Raw genomic sequence first — 26,224 nt, 5'->3', positions numbered from 1 at the left:
CCTTTACACTCCCGCCCTCCAAGATGGTTTCCCCCCAAAACGCGTTTTTCTTTGTTTTTAAAGGAGATCCAAATACGAATTTTCACGTCTGTAACAACTTTAGTTTTTATTAGATGTATGTATTCTCATTCAATTAATTCAATTAATTTTTCAATTCTTTCACCTCCCCCCCCCCTTTTCATTGGATTTTCCGAGAATACGTGTTTCTTTATTTTTAAAGCAGATTGCAAATATCAAATTTCACGTCTGTAACATCTTCATTTTTGAGATATCAGTAGCCTAATTAAAAGAATTCAACACCATTTTCAGTCACTTTTATCCCCCCCCTCCACCCAAGTAGTATTTCCGAAAGCTAATAATACACGTTTCTTTATGTTTAATAGAGATAAAAAATACCATTGTTCACTTCTGTAACATGTTAAGTTTTTGAGATAAACTGTAAAAATTCTCATTTTTAAATTTCACCCCTTTTGAGTTCCCCTTAAGTGGAGTTTCCAAACACAAATCACCTATGTCTCTTTAGATTTACAGGAGATTACAAACACCCACTTTTTACGTCTGTAACATTTTACGTTTCCAAGATATTCTGTAGATATAGTCTTTCAAAAATTCACCCAATTTGTCACTCCTGTTTAACCGCCATTAATTGGATTTTCCAAAACTAAAAAATGCGCGTTTCTTTATTTTTAAAGGAGATCCCATATACAAATTTTCAGTTCTGTAATATCTTTCGTTTCTGAGATATATGTATCCTCATTAAAGGCATTCAACCCATTTTTCACCCTTTTACACCCCTTCTATTGGGATTTACAGGAAACAAAAAAATACGTTTTCCTTTATTTTTAAAGGAGATTCTAAATACCAATTTTCACATATATAACCTTTAAAATTTTTGAGATAGATACACTCATTTTAAAATATTACTCCCTTTTCACCCCCCTAAATTGGATTTTCCAGAAACAAAAAAAATACGTGTTTCTTTATTTTTAACGGAGATCCCAAACACCAATTTTCAGGTCTGTAATATCTTCAGTTTCTGATATATAAGTAGCCTCATTAAAGGCATTCAACCACTTTTTAGACCCTTTTCACTCCTCCTATTGCGATTTTCCGAAAACAAAAAAATACGTGTTCCTTTATTTTTAATGAAGGTTCTAAATACCAATTTTTACATCTGCAAACTTTAAAAGTTTGGAGATATAGATTCACTCATTTTCAAAATTCACCCCCTTTTCACCCTCCCATTAATTGGATTTTCCAAAAACAAAAAAATACGTGTTTCTTTATTTTTGAAAGAGATCAAAAGTACCAATTTTCAGGTCTGTAATATCTTCAGTTTCTGAGATATAGGTACCGGTATCCTGATTAAAGGCATTCAACCCATTTTTTCCCATTTTCACCCTTTTTCACCCCTCCTATTGGGATTTTCTGAAAACAAAAAAATACGTGTTTCCTTATTTTTAAAGAAGATTCTAAATACCAATTTTTACATCTGTAAACGTTTAAAGTTTTGAGATATAGAGCAACTCATTTTAAAATTTCACCCCCGTTTTCACCCCTTTAGCGAAGAAATATCCAAAAATCCTCTCTTAGCGAGCACCTACGTCTTAATATGAATATATCCCCAAAATTTCATCTCTTTATGTCCAGTAGTTTTGGCTCGGCGATGATGAATCTGTCAGTCAGTCAGTCAGTCAGTCAGTCAGTCAGTCAGTCAGTCAGTCAGTCAGGACAAGTTATTTTATATATATAGACTAGTTGCTGTACCCGTGCTTCGGTACAGGTTTCTCAGAAAGACTGTCTGTGTAATTTTCCTAACTACAGTGAACTTAGGCCATTACACAAACGTCAATAGGAATGTAGGGATTAAAAGCAATGTTATCATTTAAAATACTCGCTCAAATGGAAAACCGCACATTTTCTCACTTTTAACGGACAGTACTACGGTGCCGATCTGAGAGTCCAAAGTTACAGTGCTGAAATGACCAGGCCGAAGACAGCCGTGAACACTCCTTTACCATTGTTCCGTTAAATATACACACTGCTCTTTCCAATCAGTGCCTCAGAGTAGGGACTAAATAGCTAGAATGCTATGATGAACCAGTTTGTTACGTATCAGTAGTATCAGAAAATTTATGAACCAGAGGAATGGCATACTCAAGAAGAAAGTTATCTAACTCTCCATCTACTTCCCGCCAATGTTCAGGCAGGCTGTTATACTCGGTAAGACCTTGCGAGTTGGCCGTTCGGCTAGGGGCGCGAAGCTGTGAGTTTGCATTCGGGAGGTAGTGAGTTCGAAAACTACTGTCGACAGCCCTGAAGATGGTTTCCCGTGGTCTCCCATTTTCACACCAGGCAAATGCTGGGGCTGTACGGTAATCACAGCAAAGGCCGCTTTCTTTCCACTCTTAGCCCTTTCGTATCCCATCGTCGCCATAATTGTGGAGTTCCGCAATATTCATACGTCCACCAATGGTCTTTTTTTTTCAGGACTCAACCAGCCTCCAGAATGATAACATAACGAACTGATTTATTCTTATTTAATAAACTCGAATTATATTTAACGTCCGTCTAAATGGTTGAGTCATTACCACGTGGACCTGAGTTTACTTTTAAATTTCACAAGTGGCAGGAATTGCAGTCCTTAAGAGATATGTGTATGGACGCCTCCACGTCAAGTATTTGAATCCGACTGTATGGAGAGAAATGGGTTAGATGACCGTGAAGAGAAACAATATATTGATGCTGAGGGAACAGGTGCGGTAAACTGCATGATTGTTGCCCAAGCGGAAAACAAAAGGTCAGTCTTATGGCGAATAATTCGAAGGTCAATTGATTTGAATTTTGTAAGGTCAAGAATGTCTGACAGCGAAGTAAAAGAACCGGGGTCAGCCGCAAGTGTATTGGGAAAAGGGCTCATGAAAGGATTTTCTGCTCTAGCAGACTGCTGTTTGATTCATTGACTAAATGAAGGAGAATCCGGCCATGGGTGTACCCTCGTCCTCCACGGCAAATTTACTGGCCTAATTTACGGGGACCAAGCCTGTCCTATGTCTCCAACATTAAGTTGCTCAGTTTCTGGTATTCTCAGCTCTTAAACCACTGAAGCCCGATGAATGATATTATTTCTGTTTGTATGAATAATGGTCTACATGTAAAATGTATGATAATATGGAATCAGTAGTGATTGTAGGATTTTGCCGATTTTTTTCACATGTAATTTTGTGAAAATTTTCATAACATTTTTTCTTACAACCAAAATATAAAATATAAGTTAATACATTAATAGCCGACATAACAAAAGTATAAATGCTGAAAATTAGAGGGTGATACTTCCAGTACATTCTGATGTGAACGTACCAAACTTCTAAAAATCGGAAAATGAGATTAAATTTAAGGCAAACGAAAACGCATAACATTTGTTGATCCGAATCCCATCCAGATTGGCTTGTTTCAATTTTTCACTTAAGTTTTGCGAATATTTATAGTGCAGTCAACAAAAAGAATGAAACTTTCTCTTTCATATACGGTATGTTCAGAAACTCTCAGAGGTGAATTTCTAGGTTTACCCCCTACAAAGCTAACACACTACAAGAACAAACGGAGGCATTTAACATTATGCACAATAACAAACACACACTTTTTAGTGTACTTGCAAAAAATTTCACGGAATATGACAATAATAAGGCGTCCGATCAAAGAGGAATTTGGAAAGGGAATCACAATCCAAGGAGAGGAAATCAAAGCCTTGAGATTTGCCGAAGATATTGTTATTTCATATGAGACTGCAGAAGATGTCGAGAAACTGCTGAATGGTATGGACGAAATCTTGGGTAAGCAGTACGAGATGAAAAGTAAATCCAAAATGAAAGTAATGGAGTGCAGTCGAACGAAGGCAGGTGACGCAGGAAATATTACATTAGGAAATGAAGTCTTATAGGAAGGAGATAAATATTGTTACTTGGGTAGTAAAATAACTAACGATGGCAGAAGTAAGGAGGACATAAAATTCATGCTAGCATAAGCAAGGAAGAGCTTTTTCAAGAAAGGAAATTTGCTCAATTCAAACATTGATATAGGAATTAGAAAGATGTTTCTGAAGACTTTTATCTGGAGAGTGGCATTGTATGGAAGTGAAACATGGACGACAACTATCTCAGAAAGAAAAAAGAATTGAAGCTTTTGAAACGTGGTGTTACAGAAGAATGCTGAAGGTGAGATGGATAGATCGAATCACGAATGAAGAGACACTGAATCGAATTGGTGAGAGGAGATCGATTTGGCTAAATTTGACGAGAAGAAGAGATAGAATGATAGGACACATGTTAAGATACCCAGGACTTGTTCAGTTGGTTTTTGAAGGAAGTGTGGGCGGTAAGAACGGTAGGGGTAGACAAAGGTATGAATATGACAAGCAGATTAGAGCAGATGTAGGATGCAATAGTTACGTAGAAATGAAAAGGTTAGCACAGGATAGGGTACCACGGACAGCTGCATCAAACCAGTCTATGGACTGATGACTCAAGCAGCACCAAGGCATCCAATATAATAACAATTAAGAATATGTTTCACTGACTTCATGCTTGGTGCCCTTTATCAGTGCAAGGTATCTTTCATAAGACCTATCTGTGTCGGTGCGACATAAAACCACTAGCAAGGCGTATTTATGAAGTCCTATTTTCCAGCAAACAAAAAATGTTCGGAACTATGAAGTATGGAAGATTGAGTTAATTACATAAAAACTTATTTGGAAAATAATCCATGAATGTTATGAATATGGAGCTTTATATAGTGTTTACGACGTGCTACAAACAAGCATCAGTTTTAATGTTACCGATACCTTAGTGCGTTGAGGTATCACAGTCTGAACTCGATCGGCAGATGGGCTTCAATCCTACCATCTTCCGTTCATGAATGCAAATGATTTCCTTTCATAGATTCAGGTAAGTGTTAGCACACTTCTTTTCTCAAGACCGAGAACCCGTATTTTCCTTATTCTGTCATCAATGGACTACAATGCCCACCTCATTTAGACACTGAAATAGAGCACAGATTTGCTTGTGGAATGCACATCCTCTTCCGTATATGTAAGGGTGTGAGGTTATGATATCTTTTGTAAGTCACATTTTCACATACAATTACACCAGTGTTTGATAGTGCATTCAAGTTCATATTCTGCGGAAAAATTTACATTTAAAACTTCTAATACAAAAATACCTATTTAATTCGTATCTGTCGTATTAAAATATTACTTGTCTCCTTTCTGTCATCAGTTAATTACAATTGATTAATTAATAAAATATCTACACTCAATTCTGTATAAAATAAAATGTAATGAAAACTTTAGTGTTTCTTTGCAAAAGGGCAATACACATGCTTGTTTTAAAGTAATATTGCACAGTAAGTTTGGGAGCGAAACCTGGGAATCCCCACAGTGAAAGCAAATCCCATCAGTAGGCTGATAGGTAGGACTACGGTCTTCGCGAATAAGGGAAGATTCCCCATCCAATCTCACTAAAGAAAAAGAAATAATTTATTTTAATTGTGTTCTTGTTTCCGCATATTATGATGCCTTTTTTGTTTTGTTTTTACATATTTCTTGCATGTCTGCTTGCACATTTAATTGTTCATACAAATCTGAAGTCTAGTAACAGTATTAAGTACATCTATGTTCTCAGCTCGTAAATGACGCCACTGAGAACAATGTCTAGGAATATCTAATGAATTAAACGATACTGAGAGTTACAGACACATTCTCTGAGCAGATTTGTTTAAAAGTTCATCTCTTCCTAGAAAAAGAGCCTCCTATATTCCTTTCCACAATGCATTGCCCCGCTCAGTTTGCGTCCATAGTAACCAAATGCCTCTTGTAGGAATGGACTACTTTCCGCTCCAGAATTGCTCTTAAGACGTCTCATAGGGAGAGCATTTGAAAGGACAACTTACTATTCTTCTTCTTCTGCCACTTTCCCCGCACCCTGGTAGGGTCGCGGGTGCGAACTGTCTCCCATACATGTGAATTTGGCCCAAACTTACGGCTGGATGCTCTTGCTGCCGCCAGACGTATATGCAAGGATCTGTTCACTCTTGGGCGTTCTTGTGATGGTTCATAGTTTGGTGTGTTTTGAGTATGTGAAGGGATTTGTATTGAGACGAACACAAGAAACCAGTCCCAGAGTGAGAGGAATTAATCAGGCCCGGTTAAAATCCCCGACCCGGCCGTGAATAGAATCTGTGTCCCTGTGAACCGAAGATAACGATGCTGATCATTCATCCTATTATTATTATTATTAGAGCCTCCGTGGCTCAGACGGCAGCGCGTCGGCCTCTCACCGCTGGATACCGTGGTTCAAATCCCGGCCATTCCATTTGAGATTTGTGCTGGACAATGAGGAGGCGGGGACATGTTTTTCACCAGGTACTCCGGTTTTCCCTGTCATTCCAGCAACACTCCTTTCTCATTGCGTAGCATCTATGTTGTTTTTTTTTTTTTTTTTTTTTTTTGCTTAACGTCTCGCCGACATAGATAGGTCTTATGACGACGATGGGACAGGAAGGGCTAGGAGTGGGAAGGAAGCGGCCGTGGCCTTAATGAAGGTACAGCCCCAGCAATTGCCTGGTGTGAAAATGGGGAAACCACGAAAAACCATTTTCAGGGCTGCCGACAGTGGGGTTCGAACCTACTATCTCCCGAATACTGGATACTGGCCGCACTTAAGCGACTGCAGCTATCGAGCTCGGTGGTAGCATATATCATTCATTAATATAGCCTATCACTTTGGGAGTGGCGACCCCATTGTAATAATAGCCTATATAAGATTCATTCATTACATCCCTGACCCGGTCACTGACTGGAAAACGGGTTGTAGGTTTTCATTTTCATTATTATTATTATTATTATTATTATTATTATTATTATTATTATTAATATTATTATAGCTCTTTCTCTATGCATGGTTGCAATGCCTTTGTTTCCTCACCTTGGACTTAGCCCTGAGCCGCTGTAAATTTCTCTCATTCTATGATGTCCGCGCCGTTTTCACGCAATGCGACAGAACGCAACAATACATAGCGTGTCTTTATCTTCAAAGTAGCGATCTTCTTCCCTATTAGCATGCAATTTCGAAGGGCTATATCTTTCCAGTTTTTCTGGTTCCATGTAGCCTATAGACGGCGCAGTATCATTGTGGTTAATTTAATGAACAGCAGCTGGCGTCAGTTAGGAACGTTCCTGGAAGGAAACCATACACCTTATCGCACTGGAACCAAGAATACCTTCTCATTCAATTTCATTGGAACATATTTCTTTTCCTTTTTTCGAGTTGTATTCTACGATATCTTTTTAGTGTGAGTAGATGTATTCTTCTTTGGGAATGAAAGCTATACAGAATGATTATTGGACGGTCAATAATCACTGGTGGACAATTGAAATGGGGATGGGAACCAACCTAGAGTCAACTGAGGGGTAAAGGGAGGTGATTTTGATGATGATGATGATGATGATGTTACTTGCTTTACGTCCCACTAACTACTCTTCTACGGTTTTCGGAGACGCCGAGGTGCCGGAATTTAGTCCCGCAGGAGTTCTTTTATGTGCCAGTAAATCTACCGACAGGAGGCGGATGTATTTGAGCACCTTCAAATACCACCGGACTGAGCCAGGATCGAACCTGCCAAGTTGGGGTCAGAAGGCCAGCGCTTCAACCGTCTGAGCCACTCAGCCCGGCGAGAGGTAATGTAGCTTTGCCAACGTAATTTTATCAGGCGGGAGTCTCTTCGGGGTCGTTCTGCTTGCTCTTAGTTCGACATTTACTTTCGAACGAAGGTAAAGGTGAAAGAGTATTGTAATAATAATAATAATAATAATAATAATAATAATAATAATAATAATAATGTTTTTGGCCTTACGTCCCTCTAACTACTTTTGCGATTTTCGGAAATGCCGATGTGCCGGAATTTAATCTCACAGGAGTTCTTTTACGTGCCAGTAAATCTACCGACATGAGGCTGGCGTAGTTAAGCATTCTCAAATACCACCAGACTGAGCCAGGATCGAACCTGCCAAGTTGAGGTCAGAAGGCCAGCTCCTCAATCGTCTGAGCCACTCAGCCCGGCAAGGATTATTGTATTCTTTCAAAAAAATTGTCGTTGCGTTTTTGACGGTTCTTGATTTTGAATTACCACTAGATACCGAAAATGTTCGTTTCGCAACATAACTGTGATTTAAGACGTCGTGGGGGCCTATTAGGGGTGATTTAGGCCGCAGACCTCGTCTAAGAAAACATTACTTTATTTGCCCCACTTAAATTGCAAAGTTAGACTGTTCATTCCTACCTTCATTTTAACGATCCTAATACCATTTATCAAAGCTTCTTCCGCCCCTTCTTATTTCGCCGCTTTCTCCACCACCTGGTGGGGTTTCGGGTGCAAACTGTGTAGCACATTTACCCTATTTTACGGCTGGATGACCTACCTGACGCTAAACCTTCAGTATATTGGAGAGTGTTTCACTCTTGTGTGTTTCTGCGGTGTTTGGCAGTGTGGTATATGGAGATGAAGACAAATGTATGGGACAATCATAAACATTCAGTCCCTGAGTCGGACGTCGGAGTAATTAACCAGATGCGGCTAAAGAATCCGACCCGGTACCGTCCGAAACAAAGGCCTTAACGCTGACCATTCATTCCAACAGCCGGGTGGTTGTGTATGTCACTGATAATCATAAAAGTGCTGTCTAATCAAACACCAATTCTCCTGACAACTGGCACCACTGTACACAGCAGTCGGGACTACATCTATCTGTCACTCCTTAAACACGCGTACACAAAGAGATGTCTTGAACTCAATGAAATCAGATGCCTAAAGAATAATACTATATAAACACCACGCATATACATCTGCACTTGAGACCACACAGGAGTGATGAACAAATAAGCATCTTTAGTGGACCATATAGCCTAGCGTAATTCCTCCAGTGAAATCAAAAGTAAGGTAGCAGGCGCTCGCAAGGAGAAAATTTATTTTACAGCCGATATAACGATACACAGTAGTGGGGCACTGATAGGCATTATTATTCGACATAGCCACCATTCTTATCCAAGCACCTGTTCCGACGATACTCCAAGGCATCGATGCCACATGGAAGAAATCGGTACCCTGTTCCTGAAGCTATGTCATGACGTTCGTTCTGAAGGGCTGTATCGTCGTTGAATCGCTTACCTCCCAGATGCTTTTACAACGATCCGTAGAGATGGAAATCACTGGGTGCTAGGTCTGGGCTGTATAGAGGATGGCGTTGTCGTGCAGCAACACGATGCCTGTTGAAAGAATATAATTGCTAATTGCTCCCCACAAACGCTCCAGTGTGTCAGAGTAATTGACAGCATTCACTGTCGTTCTGCTGGTGAAGGAATCAACCATCTGGACCATTATCCATACAGCCTCGACTTGGCGTCCAGCGATTTCTACCTCTTCGGTCCGTCGAAGCAAAACCTGTGTGGTAAGCGGTTCAACGATTAGACGACCGTGCAGCATGTCGTCAGGACGAGGTTTCAGGGACTGGACGCAGATTTCTTCCTTTCCGGCATCGATGCCTTAGTGTGTTATTGGAATAAGTGCTTGGAGACGAATGACAACTATGTCAAACGGTAATACGTGTCAGTGTCCTAATATTGTATACCCTCATATCTGCCAGTAAAATAAAGTTTATCCACGCAAGTTTTTTTTACCTATTTTTTTGATTTGCCTTTGTATGCCTAACATAGCTATATAAACACCCATTATTTCACTCTGGGTCAACCGAATTGATGTAGATTCGATTCCCTGGTAGTTAGGTGATAATTTCGAAATCCTATGTTCACCTCCGGAGAGGAACATGGCACTGAGGACACTCAGCCTGTAACATAAAAAAGTATTACGTTAATTCCTGGGAGTAAAGGTAGCCGGGCACATGTGAGGTTGCAGATAATTGTCTCCTTCAGGAATTTTCCTGCCTTGAAGGCAAATGTGTGCCAATATTACCTTACTTCACTCCTCATGTTACACAATACATCTGATGTTACTTCAAAAGTCCCAAAATTAAGTGTCCCCTTATCAGTAAAATTGTGACGGTCACGGCCCATAAAACGTGAGTATTAATGCATGGTTACCAACTAGCGTTCTCGCTTGATGTAGAATTGCCATGCGTGTTTTGTGATCGAATATAGTCCTACGAATTTTTACCTGGCATTTTACCTACCTATGATCAAATTATTTCATGACGAAAAGTAAACATTATTATTTGTAAAATGTGGACGTACAAAACATGCCGCTTTTGTCGCGTCAATCCTGATTGGGAGGATTTTGAAGGTCCTAGAAGGTGTGTTATTTTCTTTTGCTGTGGTTAGCCGGCAAGTGTCAGGTTTAGAATTTGTCGCTGCAAAAGTAGAAGCAAAACTCGCTGTACAAAGTGTTATAACATCTTAGGCCTTTTCAAGGAAGACAACTGTTCTAAAATATCCTTTAGTTGTATAAAATATTAAAGAGATGACCTGCTAGAAACATATTAAGTGGAACATATGACTGAGTCTCTTTCAAATAAATTGTTCCAGTTGTGTTAGAAACTGTCAGCAGGATAATTTGTTTCCAGGATTTGGCATTCCCTCCGCAAAAAATTAGTTACAAGCCATTTTAAACATTTTATTTTGATCAGTCTAGTGTGCCAAATTACAGGAAATCTTGCCAGCACGATTGTGATGGTACCTTTCCAGAACACATACGGCAGAAAGATGTTTTTAGTAATTTTGTGTCCTTATCAGGCATTGTACTGTTCCCGACAGGGGCTTGAAGCAAGGACTAGGGATCAAGAGAACGCGCATTTATTCGTCTGGAAACAAGTACGCTGAACACAAAGCGTGGAACGCCAAGCGTGAAGCTAGGATGTGTTTCCACCAAGCTGAAACAGGGAACCCCAGGATGAAAAGGGGAGCGGGGTTATCCCGACCACAAGTCTTTTGTGAGGGGGAGAGGTAAAAGTTTCATCATCGCAATCTTGAAACCATCTTTAAAACAGCATGGCCAACTTCGTTTTTATATCAAGGAAATAAGCGATTTTAATAATATTGCAGTGTAGGAGGTGTTCGTCATCAGTGAATTTTATTAGGGTTTATGACGCCCTTTATGGCGTTAATTCCCTGAAAAGGAAGGAATAGGTGGTTATACAAGAGTAGAAAGTTACAGAGGCCATGTGTTTAATTTCTCGACATCCACATGACAGGGGGAAGTCCCTTGAGTGAGTTGAAAATGAGGACAGATATTTATTTATTACACTGGATTGTGTGATCAGATTTCGTCCAGGCGAGTCTTAACCATCTTTTAAGATCACTGGTCACCTGATTATCGCACTATTGCGCCTCTAATATCCCATGAATAGGTTGTATGGATTGAGAGGGGGAATCTTCCTAGTTAATATAAGGTGCGGAAAGCGTCACCCCAAGAGGATTTCTTCGCTTCAATCTCGTGACGTACAGACGTGTGTCAGTCCCGGGCTACAGTTTCCTTTAAGTGCGAACTTTTAATTTAAAGAATAGCGGTAATGACTTAAAACAAGTGGTGTATGAGTAGAACTTATACTCGTAAAATAATAGCGGGTGCGTTCGGGTTATTTGACCGTCATTTAGAGCACCAACTTGTACTGACATTATTATTATTATTATTATTATTATTATTATTATTATTATTATTATTATTATTATTATTATTATTATTATTATTACCTTCATTATTGGAAACAAAAAGGGGCTAATGGAACCCGCATAATAATTAATATAGTGAGCACAGATATACTATTAAACTAAACTAAATTACTAAACTAAATGTGGGTGTTTAATAAAATAACCCTGTATTAAAATTGGAGTCCGCCTCTGTGGTGTAGTGGTTAGCGTGATTAGCTGCCACCCCCGGAGGCCCGGGTTCGATTCCCGGCTCTGCCACGAAATTTGAAAAGTGGTACGAGGGCTGGAACGGGGTCCACTCAGCCTCGGGAGGTCAACTGAGTAGAGGTGGGTTCGATTCCCACCTCAGCCATCCTGGAAGTGGTTTTCCGTGGTTTCCCACTTCTCCTCCAGGCGAATGCCGGGATGGTACCTAACTTAAGGCCACGGCCGCTTCCTTCCCTCTTCCTTGCCTATCCCTTCCAATCTTCCCATCCCTCCACAAGGCCCCTGTTCAGCATAGCAGGTGAGGCCGCCTGGGCGAGGTTCTGGTCATACTCCCCAGTTGTGTCCCCCGACCAAGAGTCTGAAGCTCCAGGACACTGCCCTTGAGGCGGTAGAGGTGGGATCCCTCGCTAAGTCCGAGGGAAAAACCGAACCTGGAGGGTAAACAGATGATGATGATGATGATTAAAATTGGATCAAAAATCTGGCTGTAAAGTGCGCGTTTGAAGCATACGTGCGTAACGGGCTTAAATGTGTGTGTTGTGTGCCGTAGTTCCCGAAGGAGATTCCAGTGCCAAGGATTATGCAGTTTCATCCTAGGAATTACAGTTCGCATCGGATCGCCATAGCGGTGTCGGGCTCCATGGTTAAATGGTTAGCGTGCTGGCCTTTGGTCACAGGGGTCCCGGATTCTATACCTGGCAGGGTCGGAAATTTTAACCATAATTTGTTAATTCCCCTGGCACGGGGACTCGGTGAATGTGTCGTCTTCATCTTCATTTCATCCTCATCACGGCGCGTCAAATCAAAAGACCTGCACCTGGCGAGCCGAAGTCCTCAGGCACATCCCGGCACTAAAAGCCATACGCCATTTCATCGTAGCGGTCTACCTGGTGACAATGAAAGAGTAAACCGACCAGTAGATTCCCCGGAGTTACCCGAGGTGTCACGGAGAATCCATCCATTTTATCAGCATGACTCGTGTAATAATGAAATTTCCATTTAAAGTTCATTCATTTGTAAAAATGAAATGAAATGGCGTATGGCTTTTAGTGCCGGGAGTGTCCAAGGACATGTTGGGCTCACCGGATACAGGACTTTTGATTTGATGCCCGTAGGCGACCTGCGTGTCGTGATGAGGATGAAAGGATGATGAAGACGACACATATACCCAGTCCCCGTGCCAGCGAAATTAGCCAATTATGATTAAAATTCCCGAACCCGCCAAAAATCGATCCCGAGACCCCTGTGACCAAAGGCCAGCACGCTAACCATTTAGCCATGGAGTCGGACCATTCATTTGTAATAGTAATTGATAGCGCCTCTTTTGTTTAAAATGTAAATGTTCTTAAATTAAGGGCAAAATATTCAGTTAGTAACGAGTCTGAGTGAATTAAATATTTGTAAATACGGGAAGATTTATTTTCGGGTTTTTTCTCGGATCGGTTTTTTTCGTAGTTTGACTTTGTGTAAAATGGTTAGCTCCAGTATTTTCCATTGGAATGTTCATTTAAGTTGATTGGTACTCAACCATTGGCATTATCATATATATGAGTTACACACAATTAAAAAAAAATTGAGGAACATGTTTTGCAACGTCTGGTATGTGAACGTTAATTTGGTAGATGGGCTTCGTAATGGTCGTATAGCATACCTTGAGTCCTTAGCTACTCAGGGTAGGTCAAATCGAAGTTATACTACATCTGCAGGCGTAGCCATGCATTAAAATGTCAAGCGACCCTTCAAAACAATGTGAACAGCGATGCGTCTGTGTGTCATTGTGAGGTACACAGAGGTACATTTGAGCACGTTGTTCGTAAACCAGCATATCCCATGAGACATCTTAACGAGGTTCAAGTCGCAAGCGCCGTCACTTTGATCCAGGAAGGATGGACTTTTCGTCGTGTTGCTATGGATCCCAATGTCTCTCCGTTAGTTATTCAACGCTTGTGGAATCGCTACAATGAGACAGGCCAGTTCACCAGGAAGGTTGGACAAGGTCGTGGACGCATGATAATCCCACATGATGACCGATAACTGACCATCTGTACGTTGCGGTGTCGTTCAGCACCTGCCAGGGAACTGCAACAAGACCTCAGGAGGGTCAGTGGAGTCACGTTGTCTGACCAGACAGTAAGGAACAGGTTAAGAGAAGTGTCCGTACGACCCAGACGTCTTGTTCTAGTGGGTTGTTTAACGCAGCAACATCGCGCAGCCCGTATCCACGTCAACTGGCAACTTCGCCAATGGAGACCTGTGTTGTTCACAGGCGATTCCAGATTTCTCCTGACACAGCGTGATGGACGTCAACGAGTATGGAGACGGCGTGGTGAGACGTAAATGCCAAATGTTGTCCAGGAAGATGACCGATGCGGATAAGGTTCTGTGATGCTGCGGGGTGGCATCAGTATTGATGGCCGTACGGATAATGTCGTCTTCCGTGGTAATCTCACCACTGCGGGGTACATCTACATCGAGCAGATACTGCTACAGCATGTGTTGGTTGCTGCATACGGTCTTGACCCTGAATTCGTACTCATGCATGACAATCCCAGCCCTCATGTGCGCGCAAAACCAGATCAGTCTTGCGAGAACTGGACATTCAAGAGATGGAATGAATCCCATCAAGCATGCGTGGGAGAGGGTTGACAGAAGTGTTCGTGGGCGTCCTATTCCACCACAGACTCTCCAAAACCTCGAACAGGCTCTCATTGAAGAATGCGACCTGATACCGCAACGTGTCCTCCCTCGACTTATACGGAGCATGGCACGTAGGTACCAAGCTGTGATAAATGCTCGTGGAGACATACACCATACTGAAACTCTCTGACTGTGGTAAAAATCCACCCTGGAGGACTGTTATCACTTTGTTTTCGCTCCTATTTGGACATTTCGGTTATTGTTCTGAAAATGAACGCGAAACCATCGATGTTCTTTTGTATACTTCAATGGAAAAGAATAAATGTTTAGTTGATAATATACCTGGATGTGAGGTATTGTTTTGTGGAGCATGGCATATGTTCAAAAACATGTTCTCCTAATTTTTTGAACTGTGTATTTAATGTAGATTAGTCATGTCGAATGGAATGCGTGCTGTAGTGGATCTTCAGAGATTAGAACCGAAGTCCTTCATTGAATAATAGGTAGGCCCTTGTTTCTTTGGATTTTAGAGGTGACCACACATTTGTGTTTGTCTATGTAGTAATGTTTGATTCCGCATTTGTTAGGAATTACTTGTAAAGATGGATTTGGATTACCACGTAGGAGTGGTATCACGTTTCATTATGATCTAGATTTTAGGCCCGTTTTGTTCCTTTTAGTGATACCCAGTTGCTGTGTTAAGTGAGAGATGAAGAGGAAGAACAATCTCGACGGCTGAATAACGAGTTAGTTCATGTTGACACAAGGTTGAGAAGCCTGGACTCCTGGTGGAGAATATAAAACCCATGTGGTGGGTCGAGATATTCAGGTCCTTATTGATGAGATGAATTATGTGTTGCCACACTGAAATGAGTGAGCGAATGTGAATGCAGTCTAGAAACTGCCATTTGGGAATTAAAGAGACGACGTTTTATGAAAGGAGCCTAGAGACTCTCCAAAAAACTGTGAATTATGTGGTTGGGAAAGCGCCCTGTAAACCAGAGACAGAGAGAGGTCGACGCGCATTTTTTTCTCCCTAGGAGGGACGGTGGTTGTTGCTACGTGTCAGTCCATATGGCGAGGACATAATGCCCCATTTATTGAGTAACACAGTGACTATTTAGAATTGTTTCATTATGGAATATAAACCACTGAAGGTAATTACCGACAGAGGCCAGTAAACCCTTCGAGAAATACTTTATTATTATTATTATTATTATTATTATTATTATTATTATTATTATTATTATTATTATTATTATTATTATTATTATTATTATTATTATTATTATTATTATTATTATTATTATTATTTGTAGTTATGGATTTCAGTCCCAACTTGAATCGTCGCAAGAAATGTGTTCGGATCTCGTTGGTATCCGCCAAGAGCGGGTGGATTTTCTCAAAGCAAAGAGATGTATTCAGTGTTGTTGGTTGTTTTTTGCGTGTATTGGTTGTGTTCTGTGTTTTATTTCTTGATTGTGTTCTGGAATGACGTTGGTTCTGACCCAACGGTCAATTTATGTTATGTGCCCAGAGTCACGGATTTATTTTTGACCCGTGGCATTTTTTATGATAATGTTTGCTTATATAAGATGATGCATGTCATGTCGTAGGGTAACAGGTTGGATCTAGGTTAAGATTCACTCAGACTTGTGTGTATGTTGCGTAATTGTACCCCAGTGTCAGTGGGGATAGTTTGAGTGAGATTATCTGCTTATAATTCCGTTGTGCTTGCTCACTAATTTAAAATGAAACAGAATTAAAATATTCATGAAACAAAATACTCAATCTTCGGACTATGTAGTCTAACCTAGTACTTACCAGATTACTTACACGTACAATTGTTGATGGGCGCCAGCTACAAATAAAATTAACGATAATAGAATGAGAGTCTTGAATATCTCTAGGGTGCAGGGTAATAAGCTTACTTTGACAGCATAACATGTAGTTTCTGGGTAAAGGACATTGTCGTTGGTTACCAAACTAAACTTTGAGGTTATCTGATCTACCATTGAAATAAAACAATTAATTGTGTTTGATACTAAAAAAAAATATTCTTTAAATTTATGATTAAAATGGCGAGAATTGCTGCGATAATTGAGATGATAATATAAAACTCTGAAATTACAACTGAAAGAAACTTCAGGCAATAAATTTGAAATCCTCTTGACCGGACATTTAAAAGTTGTGCAATAAATTTTACCCTCACTGTTTCACTTAACAGTACCTTGAACACTTTGAGTGTTATTACGGCATATTCCTTTGAGTTGGTATCAGGTTTAGGTATCTCAAAAATAATTTTGTGAAGTGCCCTTTTAGTTTCACAAACGAGATATGGTATGGCTTGAAAATATAATCTCGTCGCCATAAGACCTATCTGTGTCGGTGCGACGTAAAGCAACTAGCAAAAAAAAAAAAAATAATCACACTTCACAATCAACTTTACAATTAATTCACCGATAATTGTTAGTCAGAATTACGACGACGCAATATTCGGCTGTCACTGAATTGACACAAGAACTCGACCGAACAGTTTCACGAAACACACTTCGAACATATAATCCATTTGGTCACTGAAGACTACGTATCCATGTCACTGCACTACTTCCAGCTGACTGACTGACCAACTGTGGCCTCACTCTCCAAATGATCATCCATCGACCAAGACTCCATCCAACTCACTGTTCACCATCCGTCTGCCTCACCACTATAGGGACCGTGCGAATGGCGAGTGGTGCGCTCTTGCGACTACCTCAGAAAACGTTTGATGGGGTAAGCTGCAAGCCAGCGCTCGAGTTAGTTCATGACGGTGTTAACTGAAAGAATGGAGAGTCGAACGAGTAGAAGTAAAAGTAAACAAAACTTTCACTCATCTCCCAGCAAGAAATTGACATTAACATTTATTGTAGGGGACTTCTCCTTCAAATTAAAATGAACTAGCCTCATTGTGTTCACCCTGTTTTATTATGAGACATAAGGTGGGTTTTACAGCATGGTAAGCCTCTGAACGTTGGCCAAAAAAAAGAGAAAGCAATGTCTCCTCAACCGCTGTTAGCGTTTGGGACCGAATACAATGTATCTTTGTTACTGTTAGTTCTCTGCATTGAAAACTTTGAAGTGCGTCAGTGAGCAAAATAAAAAGGTGCCCCTCAATGTGACACTACCGGTACCCGTAACGACATATTCCGAATTAATGGCAGATAATACTGAAAATAAAACCTTTCCAGTAAGGGAATGGCAGTACACAGGAATTGCTCATGCCTTGAAATTTTCACAGTGATACTTCCTTTAGTAGAATAAACAACCAGTTCACATAAGTTGATGTTCAAAACATACATGGATATCTGCACTTGAGTGTACTAGACGTGACTATCTCTAATATTAATTTCACCTTGTTGTGTCACATACAAATACGGTACATTGCTCCGTTTCTCTTGAATATTAGGCTTTCCTTTACACGAAAAAGGACACTTAATTTCCAGGAGAAAAAGCCATTGGGATGAAATACTATCCCGTCTGGACTCGAACACAGCAATGGGTGCTCTACTTTGATGGACACTCCCACCTGTTTTACAAAACTGTCATTTAGTTTGCAGTACTCAGCCACCGTAAGTTGTTCAGTGTTCCTACCGTACCTCATCCCAGGTGTGTTAAGGGATGTGGAAATTAGAAATGACCTTGCAAGCTGATCATATTCACCACTTCTCAGTGTCTTATTCTGATAAGCTTGCTGGCTGGCAGATAAGCGTAATATTCTTTGTTTGAACCATGCAGCACAGCGGTACTGAAGCCTTGTGTCAAATGCAATTTTGTACATCTGTTCTGTTGTAACTGTAACATTTGCGATATAAAATAGTTGCACATCTGGAGGCAAGAAATCGAGATAATTCACGGGTTTGATTGATAATTTAACAGCGGACATTTTTGTAACAAAATAGCACCTATGGACTGCATGGGTATTCTGATTTTGTACTTCGTTCAGACACTAGATCAAATTCTCAATTTCGCTACGTTCTACAGCATCATCTATACCTTTTTATAGAATGGAACCTGCCACCACGTAATTTTCACTCTCACATTCGGCTTTAAGCATACCAGTGAGGGCACACTCAATATGTTTTTACTCGTTGGTACAAACCAGTTTTATTGAAAGTGGTTGATTCTGTTTGTTCAGCAACGTGGCGTATGGTTTCAACAGTTCTGCTATCTTCTCTCCTTTCGAATATAGATCCTTACGAGCACACTTAGGTTTATTTTTTCCATTGCTGCACTATGGTGGTTTTGGAGGAGTCCCTCTCGGAGTTAATAAAGGAACACAAAGCAGCAATGTCCTTACAGCGTTTCGACTGACCTGCTTTTCATCCACAGTCACCGTCAACAATGTTCCTGTTACTGTCAATGTGAAAATAAATAAAAATACTTATAATGAGGAATTATTTATCGCATCACCTTTAGGAATTAAATATTTTTGTTATAACCTTTGAACCATTTCATCATCATTCACAGCTTTGTCCGCCTGCGCAGGGGAAGTGCACTCAAGAAGAAGTTGTCGCCATGCATTACGGGTCGGTTGTCCTTCCTCACTCATTATTTAGAAAGTGAAAATCTGTCGGGATTTGAACTACAGTCGCCGGAACTTGAAGCAAGCCGCTCGATACCCCCTTTATAATACAGTAGAATAACTGAGAAAAATTGGTTTGCTTTTCCTATGTTAGCTTAGCTGCTAGCCTCTGAATTTAATGACCGTGGTTTGAACCCCAGTGTCACTGAAGTGCGATTTTCATTTGAAAGAATTGTGTTTCAGGAAAGGCATCGACTCTAAATTCATGATTACAACTCTTACAGGACTTGGTGTATGCAATGGCACCGCTCAATGATTCAATAATTTATAACTAAAGTTATTTTGAATAAATAATTAATTAATAATTTCCCGAAATAGGAATAAAATATAGCAAATAACTTAATTTCAACGTTGTATGGTGACTGATTAATACTCGTTTCCCTTAGACACTTGCCGTATATTTCTTGCCCTAACCTTTCCTTCACGTCAAAGACATGGTTACTGCTATTTAAATCTTCACCTTTCTTTAGCGTGGATTCCTGGAAATAATCTGAGTGTTGCACTGTCTGAAACCCTACATAATTTATAGCGGTCGCTGCTACAGTCGAAGCCATTATTGTCCGGCTTTACCTCTTTATTTTATAACCACAAGTAATGTAATGAACTGCACTGTCAATGGTCTCGTGAGTGCCCCATCAAACGAGTGCAGCTGTTTCCGTTAGGGGCGCTAGATACTAAAAATCTCGTGCGCGCACGGTCCCTATAGGATCCTGCTCCGTATAAAAACATTAGTTGTCACATGATATTACACCCACGTTACAGTTAAAACAATCCATGACATCACTCCAACCTAGCTCCAAAGTATAACAGATTGTGTTGAAATAGCCTGAGGCAAACTAGGAACTCCCTAAATTATCTCATACTTCTAAATGCATACAATGACAGAGTGATGACTAGACAGTTACTGTAACAGTATTGCGCCATATGTTGCAATGTCTTAAAAGTTGTTTCACAAATAAATACATATTCTATGTAAAGCAGCACATCTCTGTACCCATAATCTTAATGCTAACACACACACATAGTACATAATAAATGCAATAAAATGAAACAAGCTATAATAAATAAGAAATAGCGAAATCAGATGATATAATTGAATAAAACAAAAATAATAGTTACAATAATAACAATAATAATACTAATAATGAAAATAATACAGACAAAACAATCATTCAAAGCAGTTTTTGTAACGGGATTTGAACCATTACAGCGTATATGCGTGACCATAATAAAATCATTACATAACAGTTGTACTTTGTCCCGTCCTCAGCATATTTAAACAATTCTCAACATGTTCGTTGCGAAATTTGTAATTATTAATTTATATTCAACATGGTTATTTTGTATCAGGTTCCATAATCGTCAAGAGTATAATAAACACTCAATTTTTTCAATTTTAAATAATGTTCTCATTCGTTTTTAGTGATATGACACCTGTATTCTCCTACACTTTAAGCCTCTAAGTTATATATAAATGTTTGATGCCCACTTGATTTTATAACACTGTTGACGACCCCATAGATATATCGCCGGAGACCTACATGGTACGGGGTGGATCCAGTACCAATCCTAAAATTATATCTCTATAGAAGAAAGTCAACAAAATGGTGTTCAAGTGGGAAAGTCTTATATACATTTACAACATTCAAAAAAATTGAAGCAACAACTATAAAAAATGAACTCAAAGCAAATAACATAGATCATTCATATAACCTCGTAAATTTGGCCCTCAAAGGCACTTTTAAAGTTACAAAACCAAAAATTCTACTTCAGCCCGGAAAGGAACTGTTATAATGAACTGAACGGGGCTGTTTTGACGTATGTAACTTAGCTATATCTGACTGAATTAAGGACAATTTCAACCAAATACCCGGCACTGCATCAAGACGGGATCTGTATTTTGTTCTTGCACCTCCACAGGCAGAGAACGCTGATTCACATAAATAAGTTGTTGCAAAGGGCAGAAGCGTCATTTTAGTTAGAACTGAATAAACTTTAAATTTGTCTCTTAGCTTACAACGAAATTCAGGTACGCCTGGCTGAATATCTCAGGTGGTAAAGCGCTGGCCTTTTGAGCTCAAGTTGGCAAGAACGATCCCAGCTAGGTCCGGTTAATCGTGCTCAAATACGTCAGTCTCGTGTCGATAAATTTATCAGCACGTAAAAGAACTCCCCCTGGTCAAATTTCCGGCATTATGGCATCTCCAAAAACCGTAAAGTAGTTAGTGGACGTAATAAAATATTATTATTATTATTATTATTATTATTATTATTATTATTATTATTATTATTATTATTATTATTATAGTGGTCTAACGTCGTACTAAATCATCGAAGGTTTTCGGTGACGCAAGAACGGTAAGGGGCTAGGACTGGGAAGGTTGAGGCCGAGGACTTATTTAAGGAACATTCCCAGCATTTACCTGGTGCGAACCTGCACTTTACTATCTCATTTAGCTGCTAAACAGAGAATGGAGGAAAACAGGGAAAAGAGCAAAGTTTGCAATATTATCAGAATAATGTAGGATAATAAATCCAAAGAAGATGAAAAAAAAGAAGATGCATGTAATTAGTAAAGGAAAATGGGTAAGGAGAGTTCCTAGACTCCGTGACTCACACTTTCAGGTATCTCCTTGACTTTAATTAAGTTTTGTAAACATTAAAGATATATCCAAGACGTTTTAATGAATTATACAGTATTTTAGTTATTAGTTGGTAATATTTTCTTAGTTGGATTTTATTTAATATTCCGATTTATAAAACAATTCTAAATGTATGTATTATGATTACAATAAATGAATATTTTTTCCCAGTTAGAGATCACTTGTGATTGAAAGAGAAGAGTTCTGTATTAATTAATTAATTAATTAATTAATTAATTCAGTCGTTCATCCAAATTCAAACAAAACACCGAGCTCGATAGCTGTAGTCGCTTAAGTGCGGCCAGTATCCAGTATTCGGAGATAGTGGGTTCGAGCCCCACTGTCGGCAGCCTTGAAGATGGTTTTCCGTGGTCAAAATAAGGTCACGACCGCTTCCTTCCCACTTCTATCCCTTTCCTGTCCCATCGTCACCATAAGACATAACTGTGTCGGTGCGATTTAAAGCAACTTGCAAAAAAAAGAATCAAACAATACATGCAAATGCACAAAGTCTTTCAAACGTTGCCGGGATGATCTCCATTGCCATTCCCCGTACAGCTAATAGTTATCGGCACATGGACTTAAACTTTAACTCGTCCACCGCTTATCAGGAACGGGTAGGAAAGGGTATAGAACAAAAGTTCTTGTAGATACTGTTCCAGATGGTTGTATACAAGATAAGGTATACTGGAACACAACATAAATTTATTGCTTCAATATGACTTTATACAATATATACATGAATATAACTTAAACTTTCCTTGAAGCTGAGTAAATTCGCAAGTAATTAATCTTGATAGTAGACTGAGAGTTTGTAGAAATGTACACTTTATACACATTAACTTTATGTACACTCGAAGCTATCTTGATGAGATAGTTTGTAAAAAGGTAGAGTTTATGATAGTCGAAAACTATCGGTTTTATAAGCGTAACTTGCCATGAAAGTTCCTGCTAACATAACGCAGTTATTTCTATTGGCTTGTCATGAAATGACATGAATATTCACAATTAGAGAATCTAATGTGGGTGTCGGAGCCTGAGTGAGGACTGAGGATGTGTAGAATACAGGCATCGGGGCTCGACGTGGCTGCAGGAACGGGAACTGAGGCAGTGGCCCGAGGTGAAACCTCATACAACCAGAATTCAGTCCACCTGGCCGAGACACATGTTTAAGAGGGATAACCTCCATGTTCGACGTTCAGTGTAATCTGGTGCTGGACACTGGGGAGTCCTACTAAGTGGCTGCCAGGTGCTCCTTTTATAGTGCAGACTAACGTTACAAGCAAGCGCACTGGAGTCGTCTCGTAGAGTCTTGCATAATCCAAGCTGCGGCGTGCGCGGTGCTGGCTGGCGCAGAGCTAGGAGCGCGAAGGACACACAACACAAATAATGTTTCCAAGAGCAATTTTCCTGTAAAATCAACTGCAGGGTGGATATATGGAGTTTCATCTTTTAGTCTTGGAAAGGCTAATTTTCATATCATACTCATTGCACCAATTTTGTGAAGTTCCAAGATATTGGACTGCAGGCTTTCGCACAATCTGCCAATAAGACCAAATCGTCGGCACAGGCCAAACTGCTTACTACATTTCCACCCAAGGGAATCCCTCCCTGCCACTTTATACCTTTCAGCAGATGATCCATGTAAACTACGAACAACAAAGGTGAAAGCCTACAGCCTTGTCTAACCCCTGTAAGTACCCTGAACAAAGAACTCATCCTACCATCAATTCTCACTGCAGCCCAATTTTTCAATATAAATGCCTTTGACTGATTTTAATAACCTATCCTTAACCCCTTAGTCCCCCAGTACGGCGAAAACCTTTTTTTCTCGGTACTCTGTCATTTGTTTTCTCTAGATCTACGAAACGTAAACATAATTGTCTATTCCTCTCGCAGCATTTCTCAATTACCTGCCTCATACTGAAAATCTTATCCTGACAGCCTCTCTGTTGTCTGAAACCACACTGGTTTTCATCCAAATTACTATCAACCGGTTATCCGACTCCCCCTTCCAAAATGCTAGTGAACACCTTGCCGGGTGTACTGATCAATGATATACCTCGATAGTTGTTGCAATCCTTCCTGTTCCTTTGCTTATATATAGGTGTACTTACTGTTTTCGTCCAATTAGAGGGTACCTTACTAACATTCCATGCCAATCCTATTACTCTATGAAGCCATTTCATCCCTCCTTTCCCACTATATTTCACCATTTCAGGTCTGATTTTATCTATTCCTGCTACTTTATGACGGTGGACATTATTTACTATCCTTTCCACTTCCTCAAACGTAATTTCACCAACATCACTGTCCTCCTTTTGAGCTCGGTTTTTCGCGACGCCACCAGGAAAGTTTCATTTTACGTTGAAAAGATTTTCTAAATATGCTTTCCACCTGGCCATTGATTCCCTTGGATCTGTTATGAGTTCATCTGATTTACCCAAAACACTATTCAGGTCCTTTTTCCCCTCATTTTCGAAGATTTTTTATTACTGTCGAGACAGTTTTCCCTGATTTTTGACCAAGCCTTTCCAGGTTATTTATCTGTTTATTTATTTATTTCCAAATCGCCTTTTACATAGCTTACCTCCAATTACAAAAGGCGGTACAGTGTTAAAATTCTAATAAGTGCAATAATTAATATTATCAGTAAAACAAAAGTACATTAATAAAACATACTCCACGCATTAGCCAAAATTTGCAGTAAAGTGCTGTAAACCATAGAGAAACTTCAAAAATAAGGTATATGTAAGCCAACGTGAACATAAATTCGCAAATTGTCATTGCAAAATCAATATTATTAACATTTAAGGATACTTGATTAAACAGTTAGCCGGCCCCGAGGTGTAGGGATAGCGTGCCTGCCTCTTACCTGGAGGCCCCGGGTTCTATTTCCGGCCAGGTCAGGGATTTTTACCTGCACCTGAGGGCTGGTTCGAGGTTCACACAGCCTACGTGATAGCAATTAAGGGGTTATCTGACGGTGAGATAGCGGCCCCGGTTTAGAAAGCCAAGAATACAGGCCGAGAGGATCCGTCGTGCTGACCACACGACACCTCGTACTATGCAGGCCTCCGGGCTGAGCAGAGGTCGCTTGGTAGGCCATGGCCCTTCGGGGCTGTTGCGCCATGGGGTTTGGATTCTTTGGATTAAACTGTTCACATATTGTAACCAGTGGTGAATTTCTTTCACTAACTGACATGAAATGCCCACAGTAGAATCTTCAGATTAGTTAACTTTTCAATGAAGTTCAACCTAGCAAGCAAATCGCTATCATCTATTATACAATTTATTATTTTATACATTTCCCACGACATCTTGGATTCAGCAACTATTTTTTCGCTCTGTTCTTTCATCTACGTACAGTTCCCTGTCTGCATCAATCCTTGTTTGGAGCAATTTTTCATACGCCTTCTGTTTACGTTTACAAGGTTCTTCGTTCCACCAAGATGTTCCATTCTTCCCATCTTTCAACACAGTTGTTCCTAGGCATTCCTTTGCTGTTTCTACTACAGAATCCGTATATGCCAACCATTCCCTTTCTCCATCCTCAGCCAGTTTACTGTCCATTGTTTGGAACTTTTCACTGATTATATCCATGTACTTCTGTCTAATTTCTTCGTCCTGGAGATTTTCACCCTTATTCGTCTGCAGATAGATTTGACTTTTTCTCTCCTAGGCTTAGAGATACTTAGTTCACTACAGATTAGACAGCGGTCCGTATCATCGGAAAATCGCCGAAAAACTTGTACATTCCTACTAGAATTCATGAATTTAGAGTCCGTTAAGGTATTGTCTTTTATGGATCTGGTGCCCCTACGCTCCCATGTGTAGCGGTGAATATATGTGTTCATAACCGCTAATCCCATACCAGCACAGAAGTCCAGCAAACGCTGCCCACTCGTATTAGTTTCCATATCTTCCCCACATTTACCAATCAACGTTTCGCATCCTTCAGTTCTATTTCCAACTCTCGCATTGAAACCGCCCATTAGCACTACCCTATCCTTGCTGTTGACCATAACTACGATGTCACTCAATGCTTCATAATACTTGTCAACTTCCTCCTCATGTGCACCCTCACATGGTGAGACAATTCTCGTCCTAATTCCTCCAACTGCCAAGTCCTCCCACATCATTCGCTCGTTGTCCGACTCGTTGTCCGAATGGTCAGCGTACTAGCCTTCGGTTCAAAGTGTCCCGGGTTCGATTCCCGGCCGGGTCAGGGATTTTAACCTTCATTGGTTGATTCCAATGGCCCAGGAGCTGGGTGTTTGTGCTGTTCCATGTAATAGCAACGAAATGAAATGGCGTATGACTTTCAATGCCGGGAGTATTGGAGGTCAAGTTCGGCTCGCCAGGTGCAGGTTTTTTATTTGACTCGCGTAGGCGACCTGCGC

The sequence above is a fragment of the Anabrus simplex genome, chromosome 2 (assembly GCF_040414725.1).
Source record: "Anabrus simplex isolate iqAnaSimp1 chromosome 2, ASM4041472v1, whole genome shotgun sequence".
Lineage (NCBI taxonomy): Eukaryota > Metazoa > Arthropoda > Insecta > Orthoptera > Tettigoniidae > Anabrus > Anabrus simplex.
The sequence above is the reverse complement of the archived record's forward strand: the minus strand, read 5'-3'. Positions refer to the sequence as shown.